Source organism: Tachypleus tridentatus, chromosome 9, assembly GCF_004210375.1.
Source record: "Tachypleus tridentatus isolate NWPU-2018 chromosome 9, ASM421037v1, whole genome shotgun sequence".
NCBI lineage: Eukaryota > Metazoa > Arthropoda > Merostomata > Xiphosura > Limulidae > Tachypleus > Tachypleus tridentatus.
Window position 1 is genome coordinate 140,023,058 of NC_134833.1, and position 18,246 is coordinate 140,041,303.

At 32.6% G+C, this 18,246-nt stretch overlaps 1 pseudogene across 1 annotated transcript in view; it reads left to right on the plus strand.

Moving 5' to 3' along the window:
* LOC143226516 (papilin-like) overlaps positions 1–18,246 on the plus strand; it is a 146,596-nt pseudogene that overhangs the window by 103,127 nt on the left and 25,223 nt on the right. Inside the window, exons 17-25 of the transcript XR_013014654.1 lie at positions 4,673–4,853; positions 5,519–8,290; positions 9,803–10,602; positions 10,762–10,938; positions 11,398–11,577; positions 12,335–12,511; positions 13,104–13,280; positions 14,621–14,800; positions 17,302–17,511. The product of XR_013014654.1 is annotated as a papilin-like (transcript). The remainder of the gene's footprint in view (positions 1–4,672; positions 4,854–5,518; positions 8,291–9,802; positions 10,603–10,761; positions 10,939–11,397; positions 11,578–12,334; positions 12,512–13,103; positions 13,281–14,620; positions 14,801–17,301; positions 17,512–18,246) is intronic.

Consider the following 18,246-nt stretch of genomic DNA (forward strand, 5'->3'; position numbering starts at 1 on the left):
TAAAAGTTTCCTGACATTCCTAATTCTTGCTCAATACTTGGCCCACTGTGGAGTCTTTTCCAATTTTTAAATCATTTGCACTCAGTTTCTTTATGCATTTGATGTCTCCCATACATTATTCCACAGATATTCCTTGATTTTACTTCCTGACTGAACATTTGTTCCTGGATGGCTTTAGAGGGACGATGACATTATGTTTTCTCCCATTTCGTTTTTATTGATCTGGGCCCTCTATGTTTGTACTGATCTTGATTACCTTTTCTGTCTGTTTAAGGTGGTCTGTTGTTACTTAGTACACATGGTTTCTTTTTGATGTCCCTGTAGTAATTTATTCTTGCCATGGGATCTCTCTGCTTTCAGGGAGATCTCATCCTCTGTGCTTACTGGACAGATTAATCAACTCCTCTGGATTGTTTATTTCTCATTGGACAGAAATGCTTGCAAGCTGTATCATATCTCATCACTTCAGGTTTGCTACTTGACTTACTCTTTGGCCTCACACTTTCATTGAACCTTGACTGATATTCTCCAGGTTGAAATGTGGAATATTCTCAACACCAATTGCTGTTTGTCTCCTCATTGTCTTTGATAGTTAAAGGCCTCTTTTAGTTTCTTACACATTTATACTGTTCATCTCATTCACTTCCCAGAACCCATCCAGTTGCTGATGTTGCCTCATAAAGTATACTTACCTCCTAAATTCTGCATAAAGTTAGAGATAATGAAAACATTAAACCCACTTGTCTTAGCTCCAAAAGTGTTCACATAGAGGTGTGGTTTTTCTACAAGACCACTATGGTGGTGTATACATATATATATATGACACTGTAGTGATCAATGTGGATGTCAGTTCCATCATGGGTATGGTCTATAATATATCAGTGTACATTTCAGAACATATCTGCTATGAAATATTAATGGAAAAAAGCAGCACTAGAACTTCTCTGCCATGCACACATCAATGTATCCGAAGAGCAAATCATCCCCTTCCAGTCTTTGAATAGAATATGGAATGCCCTTGCTATTTCCAGTTCCTAGTTTTGAGTAGTTGAGTTGAAAAGTTCTTCACAAGTTGGGCAATCCCTTCAGAGAGAGTCCAAGTGGACAGTACAGTGTGGTTGGAAGTAGGATAGAGATACTTAGGTCAATGTTGTGTGGGTCACCCCCATTATATAATATGCTGATTTCATTTTGGTTTTGATCAGCTGTATGGGGTTAAGTGTCTTCTATAGAAAGTAAATCACACAATAGTACATGTACCAAACCATGCAGTCTGATTGTTGCCTTAGCCACACCACACCTTTTGTCCATCTAAATTTTTCTGTGCAAAAGCTTAGTTGATTTTGTATTTTTTCATCCATCTCTGTGACATATGATATTATTTTGCTTTTCAACTGAAACGTGCATACTGCATGACACATAACATTCGTGGTCTCCCATGAATGTTATCCCTTTAGAAGTCCCCTATATTGGATTTCCCCTTTTTATTGCTTTCTCAGCAAGGAACTCATCTAGGTTTTCATTACTGTGCTATTCCCACTATCAAATAAGTATGGTATTCCAGCTATTATGTGAAGAGAGATAAATGAAGCATTTCAGAAATTAACATTTTCCTTTCCTGAAAACTTATTTATGATAGATACTTTCCTTTGTACACACCTTCCCAACTTTCCTCTCCACTATTTGTGCACAATATTCTTGCCTTGCCTAAGAATAAAGTTAATTTTGAGTGCAAGTGCTAATGTAGATCTATTGCACAAAGTGTATGTGTCACCATCATGTTGGTGGATGGCTATTGTTTCATTATTGTTACATCACGTACTAGTGAATTTCATGTTAAAATACTTATCTTAGATGAGAGATATTTCAAGGATAGTAACATGTACACAATCTTAAAGGCATACATGTAAGGAGTAACTACTACATGAAGGAAGGTAAATATATATCAGAAATACATTTTCAGATAAGAAACAAGTTAATTTTCAACATTATTATGTTCCATTTTATTGTATCATTTTCTTTTCTTGTTTGACATGATGCGCTATTGTAGGTAGATCAGTATTATCAATTTATATGCATGTTTTATTCTGTTTAGTTCTGACTTTTGTTATTATGTCATATTTTTCCAATATATTGAAATTCATATTTACAGGAGATGCTGCTAGTAGTGTTTTCCCAGTCCTCTGGATCTTTTGGGTGGTTGGGTGTGTGAAAAGCATAACCATATTGTTTTATGTCTTCTGAATATTGTTCTGACTTAATATTGTTTACATATCTTTTGTATGTTTCTAAAGATACCAATGATGTAGGAAAATATGGCTGTGTGTCTGTATTTTTCTCTATTTTCTTCATTATCGAGTGTTCCAATTATCCATTGTTAAGGAGGACTGTAGTGATATGTTTTGTGTTTTTCTCCCATCTTTTCAATTTCTTTGATATTACAACTCTTGTTTATTCTTGAAACTAGGCAGTACATGATAAGTTTGTTGGGATGATATGATTATAAATGAAATTATGTTTATTGGTTACCATCACGTAAAGGAATGGAAGTTTTTCTTTTTCTACTTTTATAGTGAAACATATCATGAGATATATATTTTTGGTTGGTTCGTTTCTTCATAGTTAAGAATAAAGCTGTATAATGAGCTATCTGTGCTCTAACCTCCATGGGTATTGAAACCCAGTTTCTAGCATTATAAGAGTGCAGTCATACTGCTGTGACACTGGGAGGCCTGTTCAATTGATTAATGAATTCCAGAATTTTATCTGTAGTGTGTATGGCTATATTAACATATTTATGCTAAATCTTTATCTATAGAGTGGGTCTTTTGAGGGCTTTAACTTCAAAACAAAGTTATTGTATACTGGTAATAAGCCTTCTTCTTTTAAATTTTTAACTTCAAGGTAGAATTAGGTTTTATTGAAAAAGAAGGTTCTGAGTTGTGTTATTATGGAAATTGTTAGTTTTGTACATTCTTTATTATTCTATCATTTTCAAGCTTTAATGAGTCAGGATTTGCTGTGTTAGAATACAAATTGATTGCGTCAAAACTGGTCATTTTGCCTTGTGAAGTTATTCTGGTTGTTTTCATAATCTTATTATTTGTAGTTTAGCACAAAGCTAGACAATGGGCTACCTCTGCTGTACCCACCACAAGTTTTTTTATAATCTTTACCAAGTGGGCTGAGTTATGAGCAATGTTAATATTGCATGTTGATTAGAGTAAGCTATGATATTATATCTACCAGATAACTACCTAAGGGGTGGCATGATAAATCTTTGCAATTAACTATGGGTCAGAGAGGATAGCCTTGTTAGGTAAACCATAAATGTGGAAGGTGCTTTTACATACTGCAAGTCGTTTGGTTGTTTTTCTTCCAAGTTCTTTCTGATATTTATTGAGAACTTGGTTAATTTCCTTCTTTCTGTTATGGGTTTACTTACATTTGATCTTCATTTAGTAGCCATCTTGCATCGTCTGCTGTATTACTTATCTTCTGATATACATTGCTCACATTATTTTGCATCTTGCATTTATTTACATGGTGATACTTGATCCTTTCTTGGGACATAGCTTTATTAAGTTTCTGAGTTATTCTTTGATAGCATGAGTGTTTATAAGTAATTTACTTTAAGTCCTTGGATATTAACTATTACATTTATCAAAGAAGGAAAGATAATGGTAGAATACTGGACCTGTTAGCAGATCCGGATTCAAGACTCACTTACTAAATTATTTGTTTTTTTATGTAAAATTTCATGGCAGAAAGTGTCTTCTTGTTCCTAACAGAATATAAAATAATTGTTTCTGTGGATATTTATATGTAATTAGTTACTAATTAATAATTAGATGATTCTATACCTCCTAACTATGACAACATTTAGATATAACAGATAAGGTTCATATGGTTTTATTCCATATAATGGGCTATGTCCCTTACTCTCTGCAAGCTTTGTTTTCTGCATTCATGGATACATATCTTGTTGAGAAATGCACCTAATTGAAAGCATGGCCTGTCAAACATACTGACATTCATATCTAAAAGTTTTATAAATTTCAAGTTCATGTAGCATTGGAATTTGATACAGTTAATTGAGTTTAAACAAGAGGACATGCACATGAAATTATAATTTGATAGGAACAAATAAATTTTAATTTAGATTTTTAACTATATTCTTAACATCACATCTGTATTCTAAAAAAAAAGATGTTTTGAATTTGGTGGAACATTTGATGTTGTATGGTGAATTGTTAAAAAAAAAAGAAAATCAAACCTTCATGCACAGTAGATGGACATGGCCTTGTGGATAGTACACCAGGACTGTGAATCTAAAGATTCATGCTTTGTAATCTGTTACTGTAAAAATGAAGTCTTAACTTTAATTCTGTGGATACATTATAGAAACTGTGGGTAAATTCAGCTATTTGATCCAACAAGAATAGTCCAATAATTGGAGGTAAATACTAATTTTCCACCCCATAGTCTATCAGTTGAAAATTGGAGATGCTATGTACAGATAGTGTGTGCTGTGTATAGCTTTGTACAAAAATCTACAAACCACAAGTGCATACAAATGAAAAGAGTGCTGTATTTAGTTATAAAGTTATATATTTACCTCTTTGGTTTTAACTTCAGGATGCGATTGATTTCACATTATTGGCTCTTATAGATGAGATTATAATGACTGGAGGTTGTAGGAAGACCAAACATGGCTGCTGCCCTGATGGAGTAACTCCAGCTGGACCAAACTTTTCAAGTTGCCCTAAACTTCCTCTTCCCAAAGGTGGTTGTGAAACAACTGAATTTGGTTGTTGTAAAGATGGTATAACTCCTGCTCTTGGACCTTTTAAGTAAGGATGTGGTGACAAGCATTTTATGTTTTGGTTAAATTGCTTTTTTTCAAGTATGTATCTGTTCCAAATAATCAGGTTTTATACTTTTAAGGTTTCTGTACTGCAATATACAGATTATATTTTTCTCTTAAATGTTTATTCTTAGAGCCATTTTAAGTTTTTCTTTAAAGTGTTGTTGCAACACCCTAATATCAGCTATTATTTTAATATAGCTTAAAATATTCTACTAAATGTTTATTTATTGATTGATTTTTCAATATAGATGTAAAATTTCTTCTTTTTAATTCATTCAACTTATAAGATGTGAGAATTGAAGTTTGTTTACTAAAATTTTTTATGCAACTTGGTAAATTAACTAATTTACTTAACAGTCTCTGTTACACTAATTTAATCAGTGGCTCCAACAGTGACAGTTTTTTAAGACTTTCATTGTTGTTTTTTTAATTTTCTAGTACATTTCAAATACACTTTGTATGTAGTATTCATACATTGTAATTATTTTTATTGCATCAGTGTTATTGAAAATCAGTTGAAAAGCATGTAAGTTATTAAACAATTTAAAACAAAGCAATCAGTACTAATTGTAGTAGAACAAAGACATTGATTTATGATTAGGAGTTAAGGATTTGTAATTAAAAGTATGTATTTAACTTTATTTTCAGGGAAGGTTGTCAAATAGTGAACACTTGTAATGGAACAAAGTTTGGCTGTTGTCCTGATGGACTAACACCTTCCCAAAGTGAAGGAGGAAAAGGTTGTCCAGATACAGAGGGATGCAAAGATTCAATGTTTGGATGTTGCCCTGATGGACAGACACCTGCATCAGATGAAACTCACTCAGGATGCCCTAATGAGACAAAATGCCAAGATTCGTTTTATGGTTGCTGCCCAGATGGAGTAACATTTGCTAAAGATAGAAATTTCACTGGTTGTAAAGAAGCTGAATTTATTGAATGTCAAGTGTCAGACTATGGATGCTGTCCAGACAATATTACCAATGCTCTAGGCCCTAATTTTATTGGATGTGATAACCTCCCTTCAGATGAGATTTGTGACATTTCCCCCTATGGTTGTTGTCCCGATGGTGTAACTCTAGCATCAGGAACTGGGAATGAAGGTTGTCCAGAAACTGACACTCTCATGAGTGTACATGATGATATAGAAGGATCTGGTGATTGTGAAGGAACTGAATATGGATGTTGCTCTGATGGCATAACAATAGCACAAGGACTAGGGTTTTTTGGATGTGATGATATTCAAGGTAGTGGAGAACCAGAGGCATGTGTAGATAGCTTGTATGGGTGCTGTCCTGACAATGTAACCACAGCTAAAGGACCAAATGAACACGGTTGTATCAAGTTGAATGTTACAGAAAGTTTCATTGTATGCATGGAAACACAGTTTGGTTGTTGTCCTGACAATATAACGATAGCTGAGGGACCAGATGGAGAAGGTTGTAAAGAGTTGAACATTACAGTAGGCCCTGTCAGTTGTACAGAAACTGTATTTGGTTGTTGTCCTGATAATGTTACAACTGCTGAGGGACCAGATGGAGAAGGTTGTAAAGAGTTAAACATTACAGTAGGCCATGTCAGTTGTATAGAAACTGTATTTGGTTGTTGTCCTGATAATGTTACAAGTGCTGAGGGACCAGATGGAGAAGGTTGTAAAGAGTTGAACATTACAGTAAGCCCTGTCAGTTGTACAGAAACTGTATTTGGTTGTTGTCCTGATAATGTTACAACTGCTGAGGGACCAGATGGAGAAGGTTGTAAAGAGTTGAACATTACAGTAGGCCCTGTCAGTTGTACAGAAACTGTATTTGGTTGTTGTCCTGATAATGTTACAAGTGCTGAGGGACCAGATGGAGAAGGTTGTAAAGAGTTGAACATTACTGTAGGCCCTGTCAGTTGTATAGAAACTGTATTTGGTTGTTGTCCTGATAATGTTACAAGTGCTGAGGGACCAGATGGAGAAGGTTGTAAAGAGTTGAACATTACAGTAGGCCATGCCAGTTGTACAGAAACTGTATTTGGTTGTTGTCCTGATAATGTTACAAGTGCTGAGGGACCAGATGGAGAAGGTTGTAAAGAGTTGAACATTACAGTAGGCCCTGTCAGTTGTATAGAAACTGTATTTGGTTGTTGTCCTGATAATGTTACAAGTGCTGAGGGACCAGATGGAGAAGGTTGTAAAGAGTTGAACGTTACAGTAGGCTCTGTCAGTTGTATAGAAACTGTATTTGGTTGTTGTCCTGATAATGTTACAAGTGCTGAGGGACCAGATGGAGAAGGTTGTAAAGAGTTGAACATTACAGTAGGCCCTGTCAGTTGTACAGAAACTGTATTTGGTTGTTGTCCTGATAATGTTACAAGTGCTGAGGGACCCGATGGAGAAGGTTGTAAAGAGTTGAACGTTACAGTAGGCCCTGTCAGTTGTATAGAAACTGTATTTGGTTGTTGTCCTGATAATGTTACAAGTGCTGAGGGACCAGATGGAGAAGGTTGTAAAGAGTTGAACATTACAGTAGGCCCTGTCAGTTGTACAGAAACTGTATTTGGTTGTTGTCCTGATAATGTTACAAGTGCTGAGGGACCCGATGGAGAAGGTTGTAAAGAGTTGAACATTACAATAGGTCCTGTCAGTTGTACAGAAACTGTATTTGGTTGTTGTCCAGATAATGTTACAAGTGCTGAGGGACCAGAAGGAGAAGGTTGTAAAGAGTTGAACATTACAGTAAGTCCTGTCAGTTGTGGAGAAACTGTGTTTGGCTGTTGTCCTGATAATGTTACAAATGCTGAGGGACCAGATGGAGAAGGTTGTGAAGAATTGAACGTTACAGTAGGCCCTGTCAGTTGTACAGAAACTGTGTTTGGTTGTTGTCCTGATAATATATCATCAGCAATGGGTCCTGATATGGAGGGTTGTGAACTTCTGAAGCCTACTGAATTTGACTTTCTTTGTTTATTCTCCCAATTTGGATGTTGTCCTGATGGTTTCACTTTTGCTGAAGGTCCAGAGAATCAAGGGTGTTGTCTGGTAACTGAATATGGCTGTTGTCCAGATGATATTACACCTGCAAAGGGACCAGCTTTAGAAGGCTGTAAAAAAGTGGACCATACTGAAGAACTAGATAAAGAGATTATATCAGACTGCTCAACATTTCCATTTGGTTGTTGCCCTGATGGCATCTCTCCATCTCAAGGACCATATAATGAAGGTTGTTGTTTCACATCTCAATTTGGATGTTGTCCAGATAATTTCACTTTTGCTACAGGACCACAAAACCTTGGTTGTGGCTGCCAGACATTCCCATATGGGTGTTGCCCAGATAATCACACTGTTGCCATGGGACCAAAAAATCTTGGTTGTGGCTGCCAAACCTTTCCCTATGGATGTTGTCCAGATGAATTAACTCCAGCATCAGGCCCTAGGTAACAAGGCAACCTATTTATTATTCATGTTGATTTACCATTAAGATTGTTAAGCTATATTTCTAGAAAAGAATGCTTTCTAATATAAATTATTTTTTTAAACAACTGAGTATAGCAGTTTCTTCATCTTGATTTGTAATATATGTACTTGTTTCTGTTTTTATTATTTCAATTTAAATATCTTTCTTATTCTTGTGGACAGGAGTGAAATTCTGCTTGTATTCATTAGTACTGAGTACCAGGACTTCTTTCTTTTCTTTTTTTTTTAAAAAGGTGGTGTTAGTACCAGGACTTATTTGTGCTTCTTTGTCAATTTTTATGTCTACACACAGATTTTTTTTCATCTTTTTCAAAAACAGATCCACTTCACCCAACTCAACTGAGTACCTCTTTTTTATGACAATTTAACCCCTTCTTGTGGATATGTTTTAGATTGTAGGATATAGTTTTCAGTTGGTTTTAAAAAAGTTAAAATATATACTACACAGGAATAAAGACATTAATTTAAAACTCGTAGTTGTGCAGTAAAACTTCTTGGTATTAAGAAAGAAAACATTTAAATTGTTTTATTTACACTGTGGCCATTATATAAGACCTTGTGTCATTTTTTTAGAACAAATAGCTTGATTACATAAGAACAAACTGGAATAATGTATTCTGTTAAACATTCGATATAATTTGAAAGATATTTATTATAACATTCATTCAAAATTAAATCTCACATTTTGTTTGAAGTCATGTCCTACTGCTAGTTAGGAACAAAACCATTAGCAATGTATTTCTTGTAGAAATACTGTTAATCTTCTACAGATAATTCACTGTTTAATTCTATTTTCAAACTGATTAAGTATCACAAATGATTGTGAGCTTTAACTAATTACTGTAATATTTTCCTTAGCTAATGAATTGCATGTAACTTGTGTGTAATCAACTTTTTTTTTTTAAATGAGGTCTTGCTGTAATGCATTTGTGTTTAGAAGTCTAAATACCTTTTTAGAAATTCTGTAATATGCTTTGTTTATGTTTATTTGTAAATGCTTATACTGTTCTACAAAATGTTTTTACATGGTAGGGTATGATATTTGAAAAAAACGTCTTTTTTGCATTTACATATAAAATTGACTCTAAAAAGTTTGATCATTTTTACCAGTTTTTAAGAGGAAAGAATGCTGTAAGGCATGACATGACTGTGTTTTCACTCTTTAAACATGAGTTTAAATATTTAAAGAAGTCATCACTTCTTCCTGCATGATGGTAAACAACATACCTATATATAAAGCTTTTACAACATTCAATTTGATGTGAGGCTGATACATTTTTAGACCTCAACTTATTTTAATAATAAGATATTTTCTAAACTGAATGTTGATTATTTATGTCTAAGTCCTGGTTAAATATGTTTTCTTTAAATCAATTTGTCACCTGTATCATTAGAATAATTTTTAAACCTTTGTATAACTATGAGTGCTTTTCCTTTCATGAAACAAACTGTTATTATTCTTATTGTTTAAGGTATATTGGATGTACTTGTAAAGAATATCCCTTTGGATGCTGCCAGGATGACTACTTTCCAGCTAGTGGTCCAAACTTTGAAGGTTGTGTATGTGATAACTTACTGTATGGTTGCTGCGATGATGGTGTCACTCCAGCCACTGGACCTGATAAAGAAGGTTGTGGCTGTGATAACTTACTGTATGGGTGCTGTGTTGATGGTGTCACTCCAGCCACTGGACCAAATAAAGAAGGTTGTGGCTGTGATAACTTACTGTATGGTTGCTGTGATGATGGTGTCACTCTTGCCACTGGACCAGATCAAGAAGGTTGTGGCTGTGATAACTTATTGTATGGATGCTGTGTTGATGGTGTCACTCCAGCCACTGGACCAAATAAAGAAGGTTGTGACTGTGATAACTTACTGTATGGTTGCTGTGATGATGGTGTCACTCCAGCCACTGGACCTGATAAAGAAGGTTGTGGTTGTGAAACCACTGAGTACGGATGCTGCCCTGATAACACAAGTGTTGCTACTGGTCCTCAATATGAGGGTTGTGCTTGTGACCTCTTACAATATGGATGCTGTCCAGATGGAAAAACTCCAGCTGAAGGACCAAATTATCAAGGCTGTTCTTGTTCTACAATGCCTTATGGATGCTGTAATGATGGTGTAACAGTGGCTAAGGGACCAAATTATGAAGGTTGTTCTTGTGTGGACACAACATTTGGTTGTTGTCCTGATGGTACACGCATAGCCAGTGGACCTAACTTTGAAGGATGTCCCCCTAGTCCCAGAATTGACCTTGAAGTCACTGGAGGTAAACTGATAAACTTTGAAGAGTTTTTTTTCCCTTATTTTTTTACCATTCTGCATAGAAGTGCTGTAAAAACATAATGACTTGAAATTAATTTTAGTTACAAACTGTATATTAATGAATGATAATATTAGCTGTATATTATGTTTTAACATTATTTAGGAGTTTGCAAGCTACCTAAGGAGCTTGGGTCATGTCGTGATTATGCTGTTAAGTGGTTCTTTGACATGACCTATGGTGGTTGCTCCAGGTTCTGGTATGGGGGATGTGAGGGCAATGGAAATCGCTTCAACTCAGAAGAAGACTGTAAAAAAATATGTGTTGATCCAAAAGGAGCAGGTAAGAATAATGTAAAAATGAAAGCTTTAGAGTATTGCATGTAATACTTCTAAAATGTTTGTTGTATATATAAGAAATTGATGTCTTCTTTGCCTCTTATGTTCTTAGAATTGAGAAGTTTTTGTATCATCTATTTAGAAATATGGTTACTTAATGCACTTTATTTTTTATGGTTATTACTATCAAGGCTTTTCAATATGAACTAATTATTAACCATTAACTTCAGATTGTTTTTGGCAGAAAAACGCAGGAGTGAAACTCAGTGTTTCACATATAGGAATAAATGTTAATATCTTTCATACATAGGTAGGAGTTAAAATTAATGGGTCTCCCAGAGCAGCAAGAATAAAATGGAATGCATTTTATAAAAGGATAGAAATAAAAATAAATGTATTTCATACAGGGTTAGGAATAAATAGATGGATGGTTGATTTTATTAAACGTTCCATATTTGTTTAGATGCTTGCACTTTACCCAAGGTTCAAGGGTCATGTGATGGTTCACATTATCAAGCATGGTTTTTCAACGTAGAAACAAGGCAGTGTGAAACATTTAACTACAGTGGTTGCCTTGGTAACAACAACAGATTCATTAGTAGAGAAATATGTGAAGAAACATGTGTAGCTCAAGACTTTCTTGGTATGTTTATTTTAAATAATTTTTTCTTAGATCTGCACTATTCTATATATCAAAATTACTTAAGAAATATATAGAAGAAATAATGACATGGTAAGAAACTTTATTAGTGTATGGTATGTTAATTTATTTTAATTTGTTTCTATTTTAATTTATAATAATATGATTTGTATATATGTATATACATATATGTTTTCTTAGAGCAAAGACACATTGGGCTATTTGCTGAGCCCACCGAGGGGAATCAAACCACTAATTTTAGCATTGTAAATCTGTAGACTTACCGCTGTACTAGCTGGGGTTAATATGATTTGCTTCTTTCCCTTAGTTTCTTAATGATTTAGTACTAAACTGTTTCTTATAAATATTTAGAACAGTTCTTGCTTCTGTTTATTGTGATGTTTTATTATGTATTACTTCTAGAAATTTGTACAGAGATTTCTGATTTTAGGATAATCGTGGGATAGATAACTCTATAATATATGCATCTCCGTTAAATTGTTAAGGAGACTGAACTTTAAATGGATGTTTGTGTTTTCTAACATTTTTGATCTGTGTCAGGCAATCATGGAATTGTTTCTAGTATATTGAAAATACTTTTCTCTATTTCTTACAATGTCCATCATATTTGAAATATTTTGGTTCAAAAGCTTGTTAAATTGTACAACCCCAGTGTATTTTTGTTGCATGTGTGTTAGTGTTGCACATACAAGATTCATTTCTATTAACTCTTGACTCATAATTTCATCATAAAATTTAGACGTCTGTGAGCAGCCTTTGGTTGTTGGACCATGTAGGGGATCTTTCTCACGATGGTACCATGATAGATTTGATGGTCGATGTAAACAATTCACATATGGAGGGTGCAAAGGAAACAAAAATAACTTTGCAACTGAAAGTCAGTGTCAACACAAATGTTCTCCACTTGGTGCCAAAGGTAATGCAATTATCAGAATTGTTAGAGATATACAAAATTATTATTATAATTTTAAAAAAATTTATATTATTTAACTACCTAATAAATAAAACTCTTGCTTTTGAATATTATACTAGATACAAATAAAAACTAAAAGCCATGTTTAATGTAAAAAAATCAAAGTGATGGAAAATCATAGAACTTGATCTTGAAATAAGCTATTATTTAATAAATTATTAACTTACAAATCAACTAATGTCCTATATATAGGTTTCTCTGTGTTGACATTTAAAAAATTAATATTGTTTTATTATGGCTAAACCAGAATTCGAATGTGGATTAAGTGTTCTATTATTTTTAAAAGATAGTTTGCAAAACTGTCATTACTTTTTTTAAATGAACTAGAATGTTAAATATATTTTTGTATTTGAGAATAAGATTGTCAAAGCTCCGTATTTAAAAATGTAGTGGCAATTTTTTGATGTAGGTTCACGTCCAGTTTTTTTCATTGACGGTTTTTCTACTTTTCAAGTAGTTGAGATTATGTACAGTTAAGAGATCTAAACAAGAAAAATTAACTTTATAAACATCTAAAGTTTTTTTGGTTTTTTAGAAATCTGTGTACTGCCTAAAGCAGAAGGCCCATGCCGTGGGAAATTGGTTCGTTGGTATTATGATTTCATGTCAGAACAATGTAAAGAGTTTACTTACAGTGGTTGTCAGGGCAACCGAAATCGCTTTCCTAGCAGAGAGCAATGTGAAAACATCTGTAATGTAACAAAAATATCAGGTGATTTCATAATTACATATTTTAAATTTTACCCTTTTTTTTCTGTAATATTTTTATTATCTGGTGTGACATTACCAAAGAATTGCTTGGATAAGAATAATTAAGTATGTACATAAACTACTATCAGTAGGTTTCTATCTTAGGTAGAGGAAGATTATTCAGATACTTTCCTAACTATCCACATTTAGTTGCATTAAGACAGAACTATTATACATGATATTCTATTGACTCTTCTTTGAATTGAAATAAAAAATTCTTTAAAATAAAAGACTAGTTACAAATATATCCCTTTCATTTTGATATGAAAATCAAATTAGATCTTAACTATGTACATGGAGTACCAAGAATATGCAGTCAGGAGCAATTTGCAATGTTTTGAGCCTGAGGAGGTTCAGATTAGGGTCAAGGGACAGAATAAATAAACATCAGTTAAAAGCTTACGTAGCAAAGCTAATTAAAGGTTGATTCTTATTGAACTTTAGAACTTTAGTTAGTTCTTAATTTTTGTCACATTTTTACTTTACTTTAAATATTATTCATTTCTACAAAATTGGAGGGTACAGTAACTTCTGAATCTGTTATAGAATCTTGTAAAGGATATGAGGCTAACTAACCAACCAGTCAAAGTGACAGGTTTAAACATAGTATTGATTCTGTATCTTAAATAATTTGTAGGACTTTCTGTCACCTCATATACTTGTAACATTTATTCTTTCTTAAATAGTTCTGTAATGATAATTTTGTGTCCACTACATGGTATGCCATCACATGATTACTGGGACCTATTCAATAGAGTTAAGATAATATTATTGTAGATATCTGTAAATTAGCAATCCACAAGCAAACTTCTTGCTTTGATTCAGACATTAGCTATACAGCATGCTTTCTTCAGTTGGGCCTTTTAAAGTACAGTTTAAATGTGTCTGTCCTGTATGTGTACTTTGTATTCTAAATCAGATGACCAATGCCAAACTTTACTGTGTGCTACAGTTAACTAGAGCTGTAGCTTTTGAACAAATGTTCAGTATTTACACTTTTAACAGTTCATTAATTCACATTATTCTTTAAAATCTCAAATGTTATTGTAAAAAGAAGTACTTAAGTAAACATTTTAGATACCAAAAATTACTGAAGCATACACTTTTGAGAGCAATGTAAGTGTTTCTTTTATAATTTACTGTATAAACATTTTACTAATTCAATGTTAACAGCATGTTTAGATGAGCAATCAGCTATCAAAATGTTTTTGAAAAATAATATTTATCTATCTTCTCCATAATTTTAATTCAAATATAGTTTGAATGTAAAAAAACACAGATTTTTTAAGTTTTAATGTTCAGTTGCCAGTGATATCTGCTCCCTAACCAAGTCTCCTGGACCTTGTGGAGCATATCTGATTTACTGGTACTTCAACTCTCAAACTCGCCGTTGTGAACAGTTTTATTATGGAGGGTGCGAAGGAAATGCTAATCGGTTTGAGAATAGACGAGATTGTGAACACACTTGTTTAGCTTCTGAAGGTGAGTTGCAAAATGCAGAGTTTCATTCAGTTTGAATTAGAATCACCTTTAAGGACTCACTAAAAACGTGAATTTTTTCTTTCTTTCTTTGTCCAAGTTCTAAAATCAAATTATACGTAATGTAACTTATTAAAATGTGAAATACATATCAATAAATTATCACTTGTGATATAAACATGCCTTATAAATGTATTTGATGAAAAGAAAAATGATTGGATCTGTCTCTTCTTTGTTTTGTGTATAATGATATGGGAAGTATTTAATGAATAGCATGTCATAAAACCTCCTTGCATGAATAAATGAAGGATTAACTTAAACTTCTGTGAACAGTTATGTGACAAGGATTCAGATGTAGGTTCTCACTAAAATTATAAGTTGTCAAGTGGTGAAAGTGCATTATAATTTATTTTTGCCAAATAATTATATTACAATACAGTATTCATAATGTTAGAGAGTTCTGAATATTATTTTTCATTAAAAAGACAAACATAATAATTCACTTAAAAAACAATTTATTGCCAACAAGTCATAATAAGTGCCTTTGACTCGTTGGCGGCACATTTCAACAATAAATGGACAGCACACAATCCACTTCTTTTAAAATAATACATTCAAAACAAGTCAAATATATGTACAGAAATTCATCATACCATTGATTACCACAGTTGTATCTAGAGCTTTTGTTTTGTTTTTTGTCAAATTCCACATAGTTAGGTTTATTTACTTTAGAACACCATTTGATAAATCAAATTATTCTCCTCTACTCTATTGTTACAATGGCTAAAGTCACTTCACTTCCTTGCACTAACTTGTTCATCCTTACCTTTTACAAAAAATGAAATGTTATGATATAGCAATACTCACTTAAAACAACGAGAAAACTTTAGAAGATAGAGTAACGTGATATAAATTCACAACAACTGAACTACACAACAAATGATTTCTAAACATTAAATTTAAAAGTCACATTTTATAATTATCTAAATCATAACTCTCATATTAAATTTAAATGAAACAGTTGTGGATATTTAACAATATGTCTGACACAAAGTATTTTTAAATTGATTTTATGACCTTATTTTAGTATATTTTTAATTATACTAAGTAAAATTAATTTCTATATAAATTATATTAATTTATGTGAATGTCTTTTTCATGTTAAGTGTTTTTAATACCAGCACATGTTTATATCTCCATTCAATGTTGAATTTAAAAATTCATCTGGGTTTAACATTTCATAATTGCAAAGCATAAAGTATTGAACAGGTTATATTTTTATGTTGCAACAAAAGCTTGGTTACAAGTATTTATGTACTCGATTTAAAGTAAAGAGTTTAATGAGATTTAGCATAACAAATAATTTCATTTTAAATTTTGATTGACCCCAAACAGAATTTTTTAATTAATTTTGAGATAACAAATTAGGCAACCTTCATACAGGGAACTGATAGTCCTGTTTAAACAAATAATTTTTCAGATAATATATATATATATATATAAAAAGTTCAAAAGTCTTTCATAAATGTAAATTGCATTTTTAGAAACAGTTTTAGCTCATATAGAATAAAACAAACTCCCATAGTTAACCTGCACAAGCTACAGAAAAGTTGATTCTAACCACAAAACATTATACACTGATGCCATAAAACTTTCTTTCTTTTAATTCTGGAGAAGAAATTAAGTTATTATTTGTACTTCATTTTTATTTTTCCTACTTATAGGTTTGCAGTAGTTGAAAGTACTGCAGCAGTGTTTTTCTAACTGTAATATGAGTACCCTTAGGGATATATGGTATCATTGAAGGGGTACATTAAAGAGGAAGGAATAAACTAAAATGAAGTCACAAAGAAAGAAGGAATGAATACAACTCCCTGATCACAACTACAAACAATAGTTGTTGTTGAGATAAAGAAATGTACTTTCAGTATCATAGATAAATAGTATGCAAGTGTTTGAAAAGTGGTTCAAAACGTTAAGAACAACTTGTTGGTTCTTGAGATTTTGATAAAGTAAAGTAAAATATCTGCTATGTTATTAATTTGGATAAGGTTTACAATATTTTCCATCCATAATTTAACAATTAACAATGGGCTTTTAATTATTTTAATAATTAAATTGCAAATACTTTCTTCTTATTTCCCCTGGCAAGTGAGGGATGAGGATTATGGTTAATATACTTGTACCATAAATCTGTTGTTTGTGGCCTGCCACTCTGCACTTATTAGCCATTCGTGCACTATAACAGTAATGATCAAATTCTGCACTTGACTAGCTGCCATTCAACTAGCCTCTCAGTTCAAAATTAGTGACATACAGCTGTATGTAAATAACCATTTATGTAGCTTTGCATGAAAACATAAATAAACTAATAATTCTCATTCTCCTTACAGTAGTGGACTTTGTGAACAATTGTTTAGTATGAATAATTAAAGCAATTCTCTATAGCCCTTTAGTAATTTTCTCTTTTCCTTTTCTGAAGAAAAAAATTTAATTTTTTCCAGGGAGAGATGTATGTATATTGCCCAAAGAAATTGGTAACTGTTATGAATTTGAAGATCGGTGGTTCTATGATCCAGAAGAAGGTGAATGCCGAAGATTCTATTACAGTGGCTGTGGTGGAAACAATAATAATTTCAAATCTTTAGTGGAATGCCAAGAAAGATGTGGAAAGCCGGTTGTTACAGAACTTCCACCTGACAAGTTTAGAACTGGTTAGTTAGCTCATTTAATAAATCTAAGGATCTAATTATCACTCATTTGTGTACAGTAAAATTATTACATGTAATGTGACTTCTTGGTCTGTGTTCTTTATACACACATGAATTATCTAGTATTGAAAGTGATAAGTGAAAGTGATGGATGAAACAGTATATTCTGATCATTATAAAGATAGTTTGAACAGTATAATTAATCAGCTATGATCATTACTGGGTATATTTTTAGTTCTAATCTATAGGTAGTTTGCTTTAAATTTAATATTAGTTCATTAGTATACACATTTTTAATCATATAGTAATATGAGGTTGAAGTTCATAGGTGGCAAGTGAATGTTTTTGTTTGAGTTGGTTATTCATGTGTATGGGGTAACACAACTGTCAAAAATAAGTTCATGCTCATGAGTGAATAAACTCCTCAAAGATTCCCAAATACCCTCTTTCAATCTCACTTTCTCTTTCCACAAATAGTAAATAATATTTTTGAGTTAGTGAGGGATGATTTATTTGGGGGATAGCTAAGTGTCTTATACATGATGCTACTGTTAAAACCATATGGTTTTCTATAGTGCACAGTTTTAATCATAACACTTCAAAAATATGTGTCACAGAAATCTTAATCATTACATTAGTTTTATCCATTAACTTAACAATGCCCAACTAGATGTACCCTACCCTGAGGTAAAAATTACAACATTGAAATAAAAGAGTTTATAAAAAGTAAAGTTGTAT